Raw genomic sequence first — 13,805 nt, 5'->3', positions numbered from 1 at the left:
AGGGAACACGACACAGAATAGAGGTTTTATTCCCAGCACATCTGTGTGGGGCTCTCAGCAGTGCAGGGGGGCTGCTCTGGGCCTGCACGTGACTGCAACGGGACACTGAGGCTTCTTGTAATCCCCAAAACCTTCAACACGTTGGCACAGAGATCCTTTAATCTTGTTTCACGTGTGTAAAGTCCTCTCCCCTTGAAAAAAAGCCCTTCCCCATCCCAGAGCCTCGGTGGCCCGTGGAGCAGCCAGTGGCTTTCAGGGCAAACCCAGAAGTATTATTCCATTTTCCGCTGAATAAAAGTATTGAGGTTTCTTTGTCAGGGGAAAATGCGAGGCTGGATTCCTTTATCCCCCTGCCCTTTCCTCTCACAATGCCAGACTCTGTTTGGTGGGCCAAGGAGGGCTGTCTCCCCAGAGATCCCAACAGGATTCAGTCCTCTGGTAATGGACTCCTAATACTCAGCAGGACCATCAGCCTCCTCCAGGTTTCCCTTTGAACGAGGGTCGTCTGTCAGGGGTGGGGAGCAACTTAAAACCGCTGGTAAAGGGAGAGCTGAGGTGGAGAAGAATGATTTCTTATCAAAGCTGCCAATAGAGGAGACCCAGGTGGTAGGGCCGAGGGGGATCCCAAAGCCCTTCCTCCCGCCTGGAATTGGGATTCAGGAACAAACGGTGGCTTTTTAGCAGCAAAGCCCAGCCTTGGGATGGGGACGATTAACACCTCTGGGGAGGAGAGGAGGGAGGGAGGGAGGAGCCTGACCCATCCTGGGGGGCTGCAGTGCTGGAATTCCCTCTGGGGAACAGGAGATCCGCAGGTACAGGCGGCACTGGAATTCCAGAGGGGGGCTGGGATTCCAGGGGCTGGTTAGGGAACCACAGAGAATATTTTATGGACGTTCACACATGAGAAAAGTGGGCAATGGGAGGTCACAGGAGCGTGTGCCACGCTCAGACACGATGGTTAAAGAGCTCCATAGCCCTGCTGGGGCTGGTTTGGAGGCACAGAGGAGGAGCACAGCACATCTGTCCATGATTTGAGGGATTTTCTCACTTTGTCTCTGTTGTTGGGCCCTCTCAGAGGTGGGTCACTCACCCCCTCCCAGAGCTGTCCCGTCCTGTCCCATTTCTCATCCTAAGCCAAACTAAATTCTCATTTCTCTGTATTTTCTGGGAAGAAAAAAAGCAGTTTGTGTAAGAAACAAGGTTATAGGAACAAAGCATGTTCTCAGGCAAAAAAACCTCAGCATCTGCTGTCACCAAACAATTGGGGTTTAAACACATGTACATTTAAACCCATGTTTTAAAGCACTATCTGTGGACAGGAAACACCCCAGACTGCAGTAAATGCATTTGGAGTTCTTCTAATACCTTTAAGTGTGTGGGGGGAAGCATAATCTGTTTTGATAACTCCTGACATTAAACAGTGATAAATAATTAAATATGTTTAACTGTTTCATTAACTAAAGATAGATGGAGAGCACTCCACAGATAGAATATAGATCAAAAAGATTGAGGCTGGCTCTAAATTCCCCTGATGTTTTATGACACCATTTGTATTCTGTCACTCACTAGCTTTATGTATAGTCCAAGCTGTGAACTGAATACCCCATTCAGAAAGCCACTCACTCTGCATGTTATTGCAATTTAATATTTTCACACACAGACACATCATTATCTTGGAACCCGACACTGCAAGGAGAATTCAGTAATTTTTCAAGAGTGCTTTTTTTTTGTTCTAATGTGAGCACTGAGGCACAGGGCTGATCTAATGGCCACTCTCCCAATATTCAGCCTCTAGACAGAGATCAGCAGGTTGATATTTGCCTGTTTTTAGGGATTCTTCTCATTTTAAACTTGTGTGATGTCATTTTGTTGAAAGAACTCAAAAGAAAGGTTGAGAATCCATCACTACCAACAGGAAAAAAACTCCTTACATACTTATAGCTTGTGACTGAACTAGATATATAGGTCTAGATAGATATAAAATGTATATATTGACATGGAAACTGTGTCTTCAGTCTTTCATTACAAAAATACAACTATGGAATGGGGTTATTCCACTTATCCTGGGGTTGTGGGGGGACAGAAATACACATTTCCCCGGGCTGTGTGCAAAGAATCAGGCACACAGCTCTACAAACTGCAAGTCAAGAAAAAACCAAGCACATTTAAAAGTATTTAAAAGCCAAGTTACACCAGAAAAAGGTCTTTAAAGTGGAGAGAAAGGCAGGGCTGACTTCTTCCAGGGAAATAAATGTCTCTCACTCCAGCCCCTTGGAGCTAATCACTAACAGGCTCTACATGGAGACCCAGGTATAAGGAAAAACTCCACACATGCAAATCCCACGGATGTCCCAAAGAGTCCAGTGCCTTCAGGGCCTGCTCTGAAGTCCAGCACAGTCCATGGAAAGGCTTCCAGGAGCTGCCAGGAACTGCAGCAGGGTTTGGGTCCCAGTGGAGAGGCCACGATGCCACTTTGTGCCAGGGAATGTCCAGAGATGGGGAAGGTCCCCTGAGGACACTGAGGAGCTGCACGAGGTGAATTCCATCATGGAATTCACATCTCCTGGTCTCGGGGCAAACAGGAGCCTCAGTTTGGCCCGTTCCAGCCCCAGAATCTGCAGGAGGGGAGGAAGGAGGGCTCCAACCAAAGCAGTGCTCCAGAAAAATCCACAGGTTCTTACTCCCTTCCTTCCCCCAGGAAGGATTCACCAATAAATGACAGGGAATTCTCCAGGCAGGGATGGTGGGGAGGAGTATTTCTCTCTGTTTATTCTCCAGGTGTGTGATTTGGGCTGAGTCCCTGACCCAGGAGAGCCTCAGGTTCCCCAGATCAGCCTGCAGGGCTTTCTTCCATGGCTGGGGAGCCAAATTCCCCAATATCACCCAAGTCACCTGGACAGCACAGCCACAGGCACTCTGAGGAGGTGCTGAATGGAATTAATGCTCAGCAGGACATTTCTCTGGTTAACACCCCAAGACTTATTTCACAAACTGCTAAACCACGATACTTCATAAAAAACCCCCAAAGAGTTACTGTCCACTGGGCCAAAATAGATTTATAGATGGGTGTTAAACGTGAGCTCCTTCCCCTGGCCTGCTGGAACAGACACTGCTGTTCCAACAATCAATATTTAGCTGGGAATTGGCTCCTGGATCCCAGGAGCAGCTCTCTGGCTGTGGCTCGAGGCATCCACACGTTCCCTGAAGAGCCACCCAAAAACGCTGCTTCGTCCGCAAACGGGACTGAAAAAAGGCAGAGTGAGCTAAAAGAGGAAATGAAAAACATGCTTGGAAACATGGAACATCTGTATCATCCACCTGCTGGGCTGAGCAGCTGCCGGGAATCCCGCGGGGATTCTCCGAGGATCTTTAACAGGTTGGTATCTCTTTGCTTCACAGGTGCAGCCCTTCCTTTGCATGGAAATAATCATGAACCCCAGACAGCAAATTATTTGAGGAGGCACTAAAATTACCTAAAAGGCCTTTAACTGCCCAGGTATTGTATTTGTGTGGAAAACCAGGGAGCATCAGTAGCTCCTGAGTTATTTCCTTAGGGACAGCCCTGGAGATAACTTGGATTTCCTGCAGGCTCACCTGTGAAAATCCCTCTTTAACAGGCATTATCATGAACAGAGGACAAAGGAGCAAAGTCTCTCCTGAACTTTCTCTGGATAAACACTTGCAGAGTATTCTAGCAGGAAAAAAATTTAAGAACTCCCAAAGTAACCAAGATCTGGTTTTATTCATTCTATATGGGATACATGAGCAGAACAGTTACTGAGCAAAGGGCTTTTCAAAGTTCTCTGTGAGGTTTCAACTGCTTTTTAAACCTGACTATTGTGCCATGTAGGGATTTAAATTTATTTTATTCCTATGTGATAATTCTAAAATAAAATATATGTTCACTCGCGAGTTGTGCAGGTCCGTTATTTCACATTTAGGTAATAAAATATAAACTGAAACCAGCCCTTTTCTATAAACAGAAAAAAAATATGGTAAAGCAATTTTATACTACATGAACTTCCAAGCACAGCCATTTAAAAATTAATTTACATGATTGAGCCCAAAAGGTCCATTTGCCGTGAAATAAAAAACACTAAACACTGTCCTGAAAGGAAACAAAATGCCAGGCTACACGTAAACAAAAGCCTTTTTTTTATTAGTGTCTGAGATGGAATGAAAGATTTTTAGCCAAATCTGAAACTTGCAAAGAGAAAAATGCAGTAAATTCAACCAAATCATCCCCAAACCCTTGGTGGGAGCTGGACCAACACAAAGGTCATTACTGAGCCACTGCTCCAGGAATCACAGAGATGTGGGTCCCTCCCACTCCACAGATGGAGTAGCTGAGAGTAAATTATTTGCTTAAGCTGGAAAAGTTAGTTCCTGAGCTTAGCAAAATACCAGATTCCTGCTTCCTCTGCATCCTGGGCCAGGCAGTGCCATTCCAAGGGGATCCAAGCTGGGCTTGGTTCAGTGACAGGCTCAGGAGCCGCCCCCGTCCCACCACTGCTCCTTCTGCAGCCTCTCCATGCTGGGAGCAGAACTCCACATCCAACTTCCCGGGTTTCCTCACACCCAAGGAGCCCTGCACCCACTCCCGGGGATGCTGGGCAGGGACAGGAACTCCCTGTGCCAGGGGAGCCCCCGTGCTGGGGGCAGCTCTGGGGGCACAGCTGGCCCAGCCTCGTCCTGCACCTCAAACCCAGGTACAGCTGCTCTGCCAGGAGGGTTCACACCACACTGACGGAAAAGTCTCTTTTTTTCCCTCCCCCTGCAGCTGCCCCTGACATCCTGCAGAGTCCAGGAGCAGGGCTGGGCACCAAAACAGAGCTGTGGCCCCACTCCCACCCTTCCCACACTGTCACTGCCACCACCCCGCATCCTCCAGACCCCATCACTCCCCCAGCCTGAGGGGACACAGGGACACACTGCCTTTAGCTGCTCCAGTCCCCCCAAAGTGGTTTTATACCCAGTAGGAAATAAACCTGATGGTTTTTTCCCTGCTATGCCCATAAAACAATAACTTGATATCACTCCTAACAAGACGCCGCTGCTGTAAAGTTAAAGATAGGGAAAGAAAATTAACTACTGGTTCTGAGGGCAGGGAAGGGAAAAGGAATAAATAAAGCTGAGTGCGTGCAAGGGAGCAGATGGCTCATGTCCAGGGTGGCCCATCCTCTGTGGATCACTCCTTTGGAAAGGAAGTCCCTGCCACTCCAGAAAACAGCAATCTGTCTGCAAAATGCTGAGGGACTAGAGTTGATCATTCCTGAAGTTAAGGAAAAGAAACCAAACCAAACTGCGTTTCTCCATCAGATATTGATCTGCAGATGCTGAGAGCAAATCCCTTTTAAACCAGTTATAGACCAATATTTGTGCATTTTATGCACACACACACGAAATCTCTTGGGTCGTGTCCTCAGCTGGTGAAAATTAGGTTCATTGATGTTGATGCTGATTTACATGAGTTGAGGATTTGGCCTCTCAGTTTAAAAAAAAAAAAAAAACACAACTGAGTTTTATCAGTTTAACCTCGGAATCAGGCACAGGGGCTCTGCCCAGCATTAGTCACTGATTATCCGTGTCTGGAGCCAGCACTTACGTGGGGAAGAGACACGTTGAGATCAGCAAAGAACAGGTTTGTGGCTGTATTGTGGTGTCTGAAAAACACTGTCTGCTGTCTGTGGGGAACACAGGGCGAGCCAGAGCAGGTTCTGTGTGTCCTCCCCTCCTCTGGGTCCAGCAGAGCCCTGGGAGCTGCAGACAGGCTGTGCTGGGCTGAGTCCCCCAGAATCAGAACAGAGGGATGGACAGACCTCCCCTCTTCCCCTCCCAGCCTCAGAGCCCAAAGGAACACTCAGAGCTGCTCTGAGATGTTGCCTGCTGGGCTGCATGGAAAGGAAAGCTGGTGGAAGGGGAGGTGGTGGTTGAAACGATGCTGAATTTCACAATATTCTTAATGTGAGCTCCAGGAAAAACTGCTCCTTGCACTTGCACTCCCAAAAACTGGGATCACAACTGGTACACACACGTTTGGTTAAAAACCACCCCGTGTTTCCCTGAGTGCCAACAGCCCATCTCCAAACCAGGGAGCTTCAGGGGGACAGGAGTGGATTTTCTGCTGGGGAAGCAACCCCTGAATCCCTCACTAAAGCCTCCCTGCGACAATGAACAGCCAACCTTCTCCGGTGGTGATAAGATATTTTAACTGAAAACATCAGGGCCGTGTTTAAAAAATGATTACAAATTATTTTAACAGTGTATTTGCAGAGGGTTATAAAAACAGCTATAATATTTTTGTCCTGGATTCTAGAATTACCGGGGTGACAGCTAATGCAGTAATGATTTGTTTCAAATGCCAGTGTTTAAGCTGTATAAAGCTGATTTTATACATTTTTCCAGTAGGCCGCATTGTAGTTAATGAAATTAAACACACCAATCGCATTTGTCCCCAGGGGATGAGGAACTGAACACGCCACTGGTTTATTTTTTTATTAAAATAAATTGCAGCCAGCAAGATGGACTAATTGCCTACAGAATTGAAAAAGAAACATTCCATTGATATAATTAAGCCAATTTTCATGGACAAAAATAGTTATAGTGGATATAAAATAAGCAGAGCATTCAGTGCAGTTTGACTTCTCCCCCACCCCTCTCTGTATTTTGTACAGAACATTAACTATTAAACAAATATGGATCGGGGCCGGGCTGACAGCGTTATCTGGTAATGATGGCTAAATTGATCCCAATAGCTGGGGCCGGGGCATTGTGTCTCAGAGCTCTGGTGGGAGAGTTCCCAAGCCAAGAACAACAGAGCAGCACAAACCCACCACAACCGAGGGTGACCTTAAAGCAAAACACCTGAAAGACGTAAAAACTATCGGGACAAAAATAAATCCCTGTGGGTTTGTTCGGGGCTGACACCTCGCCCTGAGCAACCCCTGCTCTGGGGAGGGCTGTGCTCCAGCCACCCCCACTTTTGGCCCTAATATAATTACAAAAAGTGGATGGTTGGGAGAAGACAAAGTCTTTCCACACCAGCCCGATGGAGGTTGAGGGTTACCGTGATCGGGGCATTATTCTGTGGCCTACTGGAAATAATTTGGCTGTCTCAGTTCATTTTCACCTGGAAAATGTCTCCCCAGGAGGACCAGTGGCCTCATTTGCAGCCCTAAAGTGGGTTCAGTGGTATATTAAATAAAAAAAAAAGCCTTATTAACTTTTTTTCTAAATTGGGGCAAAGCATCTCTTTGGGGGGAACATGATGAAAGTTTAGTCACCCTCTGAACAGAAACTTTCCTTCCTCCCACTGTCCTGCACACCAAACACCTCTGCACAGAGAAGCACTTCACTCCATGGAAAAGGATCTCAGATTCTAGTCCTGCCCACCAGCACATCCCTCATTGCAGGGAAATTTCTTCCCAATTACAAAAAGAGAAAATAAAAAAAATAATAAAAAAAAGTCCTTATTCAATATGAGCATTCAGAAGCAGGAAGCACACTTATTCCAGGGATGAAAGTCGTATTTCATTTTTATTAGCAAAGAGGGTCACATCATTCACTGAATGAAGACAAGGGAAAAAAAACTCCTCAGGACAGGGACACTCCGTTACAGATTTTGACGCTGCACAACACACAACCTACTGCAATAAAAATGAAAATAAACAGCCCATGAGTAGGTAGCAGTGATGCATGAAAATCCATTAAGAAAAATAAAAGAAATAATAAGGTCATAGATCTTTTCCACTCCGACATCCCTGACCTGAAATTCCTCCAGAAAAAAAAAAAAAGGGCATATTTAAGATCAGAAAGCACAGCAGTAATTTTGGTGTGGAATGCTGGGCAGCACTGACATATCAACAGGCTGTTACCCAGAGAGTGGAAACAAATGTGTTTGCACATCCCCTTCAGATGTCTTCATCCCTAACTGCACACAGACACTGGGGACGGGTATTTATTGATGTGCTGGTTACTCACCCCCACGGGATTCACAGCATCTTTGGGGAGATAGGCAGGAGAAAAATCATTATTTGGCTGAAATTTGGATGCTTTCAGTTAGCCCTCAGAACTGTGCAAGCTGGTGATTTAAATAATCTCTAACTGGGAAAAAAATAAACACATCCAGTAATAGGGGAGAGACAGTAAGTTGTGGAAACAAAGCCTGAGCTTGTCCTGGCCCACGGAGAGCAGAGCCAGTCTCAGGTGCCATCAGCTTTGTGCTGTAGAAAAGGTCTACATTGGAAACACAGATTTTTCTTCCACTAAACAATTCCACACCCCAGAAGTTTAATGCAACGATAGGGGGAAATAATAATAAACAGAGAGAATGCGAGTTTTACAGTCAGAAGGGCAAAAGCAGCTCCGGAAAATGTGGATTCTTGTCCTGCTCCTGTCACCAGGGGCGGACAGGGACCTTCCACACACCTCCTTCCCTTCCCCAGCTCTGCCGCAGGACTGAGCACATCCCCTCCAGCCCAGGTGGCTCCTCAGCCTCACCTCCTTCATGTTTGCAAACTTTCCGAGGCCTTTGTCTTTAAAACACTATATTCAATAGCACGGAGCTTTTGTCAAACATATAAGCCATAATAATCATAGCCATAATCACAATAATAACGCTTTTCGCTCAGTGGGGCCTTTCCTCGCCAGGAGCTCCGGGCGCTCCGCGAACGCGCGGCCGCGCGGGGAAGGTTTTCCCTCTCGCACAGGAGATTCCCTTGTCATTCCCCTCAGGTATCCCAGCCCACGGTCGGGGCTGTTTTCAGCCCGTGCGGGCAGGTGGATCCCGGCACAGCGGGCAGGACGGAGCGTTCCCGCAGCACCGGGCAGGGAGCGCTTCCATGGGCTGGGGAGCGGGGGGTTATTGCAGCGAGCCCGGCGCTGTTCCACCGCTGCCGTGGTGGGAAATCCCAGCTCCTGCCTTGCCTTCTGCCTGCACGGGAGTGCAGATTGTACCTGAAACCCGCACACTTGGCTTTCTCCTGGCTGATAGTTCAGAATCCTGCCCGTTTCGGGGTCCTCCGATCCTGGGAACGTGTGGCTGAACATCGGACCGTGTCCGTTCGCGTGGGGAGCACAAGAGCAATTCTTTGCTTTTCCTGACCTCAGGTATTTTTAATAGCAACCCTTAGGAACGCACTTGTTTTATTTTTTTTCCCTTTGGCTCATTAAATACCTCATTTGCTATCACTGAACTGACACAGCAGTTCCAGCACGAAGTCTAAAAAAATAAAACAGCTTTAGGTGCTAAACAAATTTTTTAAAATACAAATTCAGCCCATTTTCTGCGCATAACATTTTGGTTCCTGACCATACAGTACCTGTGATTTTACTGTGTGTTGTGAGACCTCTGTATGTGCATTGTCGGCTCGACAGACAAATGCATCTGCACAGACACGTTTTTGCATCGACACGGAGGTTTTATAGGACACGGGAATTCAGTGAAGTTGGAATAACGTGCCTGTCTTTGATGCACTTTATAAACTTACATTCGTACATCCCAGCGTACAGGCAGTGCCCTGTGATGTAAACACACGTGGATAGACATCACAGGCACCTCATCCGAGGGCACGGACACCCACGAGCACGGACGTTATCGCAGGCCAGGACTCAATCCCCGGTTCCTGCGTCTCCTTTGGCACCTCAAAGCTGCTGCTCTGCGGGGAGAGCAGCCAGTCCCCACGTCAAAGCCCCGGCTCGATCCCCCTTTGCCAAGTTCCTGCCCAGGCCAAGGAGAGGACGCGCTTTGCGCTCGTTCCCTCTGTGCTTTTTCCCAAATAAATCACGCGGGGCGGGTGGGGGAGAATTGATAGATTATATTTGCAGAATTCGGATAATTTTTTTTTTTTAAGAGTAAAGCGATCTTAAATCCTCGGCAATTTTTGTTGAAGCGCTAATTACACATCACCTTAATTAGCGGATCAACCCCCCCTTCCCTGCCCAGCATCCCTAATTGCTTAATTGAACAGATCCGGGGCAGGACGGGGGGGGGGGATCCAGCGACGGCGGGGACCCGGCGGCGGCCCCGCATCTGCGCGGGGCTCCGCACCCGCGGCGGTCCCGGGGAGAGGAGCCCGGGAGAGCCCCGGCGAGCTCCCGGCTCCCGAGGGAAGGGGGAGCCGGACCGGGCACGGCTCTCCCCGGGGCCGGTGTCCACAGCTCTGGGTAGGGACAGGGCACAACAAAAGGCTTGGAAATAGGAAAAAAGCCTAAGCGGCCGAAAGCGCCATAAATTTTCCTCCTTCGTGTGTTCCAGCGTTGGAACCGTCTGTGGGAGCACAAACAGAGCCGCACGCCGGGAAGTGGCGCTTGGGCTGCAGCCTCTGCTTTCCCTCCTCTCCCGCTGCCTTTTCCCTCCACAGTCTCATCACCCTTAATTTAAAAAAAAATTATATACATGTATATATACGTATATCAGTAAACGGGAGGTCTGTCTCCTCTTCGAAGGCGAAGCCTTAAATCGAGAGGCAGGTCCCGGGGAGCGCAGGGCTGGATTCACAACCATTTCCCCGCCACTCCAGCCTGCCCGCAGGATGCACCGGCTCTGCCTGAAAACTCCCGCTCCAAACTTTGCCTCGGTCGTATTCCTAATAGTGAAAAGCAACCGGGACCGTAGAAATATTGGTCACCGTTTGCCAGCACGAGCACTTATTTAGAGCCTGCGATCCTGGCCAGCCGCGTGTGGCTGGGAATTATATTTGCACTCTGAAATTCAGGGATTTCGAAAGGAAACGAATTTGCTTTCGGCGCGCAGCACCCAACTCCTGTGTTATTTGCCTCCTCTGCATCCTCTCGCCAGCAGCAGCGAGACCCCCGGCCGCTGCAGGACCTTCTCCCCACTCACCCATATTTTATTTTCTCGCTGAAGGGCGAGGCCCGCGGAGCCGGGACGCGGCGTGGCCTTCTCCTGCCTGCCCTTCTCCTGCCCGTCCCGCACATCCCCCGGAGCCGCGGGCACAGCCCGGCCCTGGCGGGATGCGCATCCCGGGGGGCTGCGGGGGCACCGCTCACCTGGGCACCCCCGGGGCTGCTGCGCCTCCCGCACCCTGCCCGAGCCTCGTCTTTTGATTTACAGCCATTACTCGAGCCTCCCAAGCCAGAGGGAAGCCACAAAGCGAGCGAAAACCATTCCCGGTCCCGCTTCAGCTCCGCTGCCTCCGGTACCTGCCGCTGTCCCGGGGAGCCGGACTGAAAATTGCCGAGAACTCCTCTCCCACCCCAGCGCACACGCGTTCGTCCCCTTTCCCAGCCAGGTAATAGAGTCGAATTCCCAGCGGAGCCTCACATCTGCTTAAAATATTGTCCAATGAAATGAAATTCTCCGGCACACCGTGTTTCGAACGCCCCGCGTCCCGCTCGGCTCGGCGGCCGCGCACCGGGGGTCGTGCGGGCTCTCAAGGCACCCGCACCCGCTCGTGGGGCCGGAGAGCCCAGGAAGGGCAGCTGGGCAGGGACCTGCGGGGTTCCGAGCCGTAACCCAAATTCTCGCCACCTCGCCGGTGGAAACACGGCGAGATCCCCACACTCGTGTCCGTGTTTAATCTGTTTCGCAAATAAATACTCCTGGGATATTGAAACCTTAGCTTCGGACTACTGTTTTGAACTGTGATCCCTAAAAAATCCTCAGCTGAAACCCCATAAACCGTTGGGCCTTGTATTGTATTAAACACCTGATTTTAATCAGGGCTCAGCCTCCGAACAGGCGCTTTCCAGGCGCGTTCGCGGCCGCTCCGCGGCTCCCGCGGCCGGGAAGGGCACGGAGCACCCGGGCACGGAGCTCCCGGCTCTTCTCCGGGCGCTTAAGATAGCCAGGCACCGAAAACCTCCCAGTCCCTAAGCTGTAGAAGCTCGTAGAGCTCACCGGGGGAGCCGGGGCAGCTGAACGCGGCCGGACCCGCATCGCGCCCACGGGGGCACATCTGCAAAAACCCGGCCCCGCACTGCACCCCCCGGGCACATCTGCAAACACACGGTGTCTTTTGCAGCAGCAAAAAGAAAGAGAAGGAGGGGAGGAGAAAAAAAGGGGAAAACAAAAAAGAATAAAAGTAAAAGAAATATTCCACTTTATTCAACCATTCAACTTCGCTTTTCCAGCCAAGAGAGCTGCGAAAATTACTTTTCATTTTAACAACCTAAAGCAATAAGTGATGACTTTTTAAAAAGTTATTATTTGAACGGGGGCGTTTAAAACGGGTGTTTATTGAAAAATAAAAAAAAATGAAATGAAATTCCAGCATTAATCGAAAAAAAAAAAAACCTTCCTCGCAGCGATGTGCTGACAGTGTTGACCACGCGAAGTGTAACCAATCCCACCCTGCGAAAGGGTTTGTGGCCGCAGAGCCGAGGAAGGTGTGCGGGGGGCACACGGACACGGCTGGGGAGCTGGGGGACCTTCGTGGAGCGCGACGGAAAATGTCGCTACACGAGGGTAAATCGCAAGGCCCGGGGCTGCTGCAAAACGGGAGCGGCGGCCGGAGCTCGGGGCCGGCGACAAACCCGGCGACGGAGCGACTTTGTGAGGAAAACTGGACCGAGGAGCCGCGCTGGGTTTGGAGAACGGGGTCCCCCCTGGAACGGGGGCGTCCCCCCCCGGGAAGGGGGGACTGCGGCTCATCGCGAGGGGCCGGGACCAGACCTGCCCGCTGACCTTGGCCGCTGGAAACGGCTCCGAATAACGAACTTGAATGACAAAATGAACCCCGGAGCCCACGTGTGCGAGCGCTGAGAACGCCCGGGACCCTTCGCCGGCCACGGTTTGAAGCTGAACCCCGAAGGGTGTCTGGCAGGGCCGCCAGAGCCCCCTCACCTGGGGGGATCCCCCTCACCTGGGGGGCTCATGGAGGGGGGTGCGGGGAGCCCCCCCTGCCCGGCTCTGGGCGCCTCCACATCCCCCGGGAGGCTCCCGTGGAAACCCACGCGGGTTCAACCGGAGCAGCCGCCGCTACTCCCCGGAGCCTCCTCCGGGCACTACGAGCAGAGTTTCTAGCGGGGCACAGACTGCGCTGGAACTTCTGCAGCCTCCAGATATTTCGCACGGAGCCAGAGCGAAACAGAAACTAAATAATAATAGTAATAATAATAGTAGTAGTAATAATAATAATAGTAGTAATAGTGATAATAATATACAAGAGAAGGACAGAAAAGCTGCCCGGGCTCCGGGATCCTGAGCTGCACCGAGCCTAACAGGGAATCGGCGAGGAACCAGCCCGAGCCTTTGCAACGGGACTCTGCGGGAGCGGGGACAGAGAAGTGCCGCTCTTCCCTACAAAAGCCACACTCTCCTCCTCGGAAAATCCATTCTGAAAACGACTCGAACGAAAGAACGGGAAAGGGTCCGCTGGAAGACGGAGGGAAAAGCTGCGCGAGACTTACGAGCTGCAATTCCACCCCCAAGTAAATTTTAAAAAATTAAAAATTAAAGACACTCCCCCACACTCCCCTCCCCCAGACCTTCTTAACCCCCAGCTGGGACACCCGAGCTGCCTTCAGGATCTTCCCTCTGGACCTGCGACTCCAAAGCCCCTCACTGAGAGCGGATCCATTTTTGCTACAAATTCTCTTCCTTCCCTCTGCTCGATAATTGTTCCCGAGACCAGAAGGGTTTCTCCCACCCCCCCCCTCGCCTGCCTCTGCCTGTGTCTCTCTCTCTCTCTTTCTCCCCCCTCTCTCCAGCGCTCCGTCTCTCCGCTCCCGCCGGCAGATGCCAAACGCAGACCTCTAGCGCCCACTATTTCAGGACCCGGGAATATTATTTCACAAGACTTGGAACGACTCAATAAAAAAAAAAAAAAAAAAAAAAAAAAAGT

The 13,805-nt window shown here is 50.3% G+C and overlaps 1 protein-coding gene across 3 annotated transcripts in view; it reads right to left on the bottom strand.

Annotated features, from left to right (window-relative positions):
- The window catches only part of PRDM16 (PR/SET domain 16), a 253,931-nt gene that overhangs the window by 239,598 nt on the left and 528 nt on the right, over positions 1-13,805 (bottom strand). The gene's annotated exons all lie outside the window — the stretch shown is intronic.

The sequence above is a fragment of the Neopelma chrysocephalum genome, unplaced genomic scaffold (genome assembly GCF_003984885.1).
Source record: "Neopelma chrysocephalum unplaced genomic scaffold, ASM398488v2 Primary Assembly neopelma1_180, whole genome shotgun sequence".
NCBI classification, from domain to species: Eukaryota; Metazoa; Chordata; class Aves; order Passeriformes; family Pipridae; genus Neopelma; species Neopelma chrysocephalum.
Note: the sequence above shows the minus strand (reverse complement) of the source record. Positions and strands in the feature narration are given on the sequence as shown.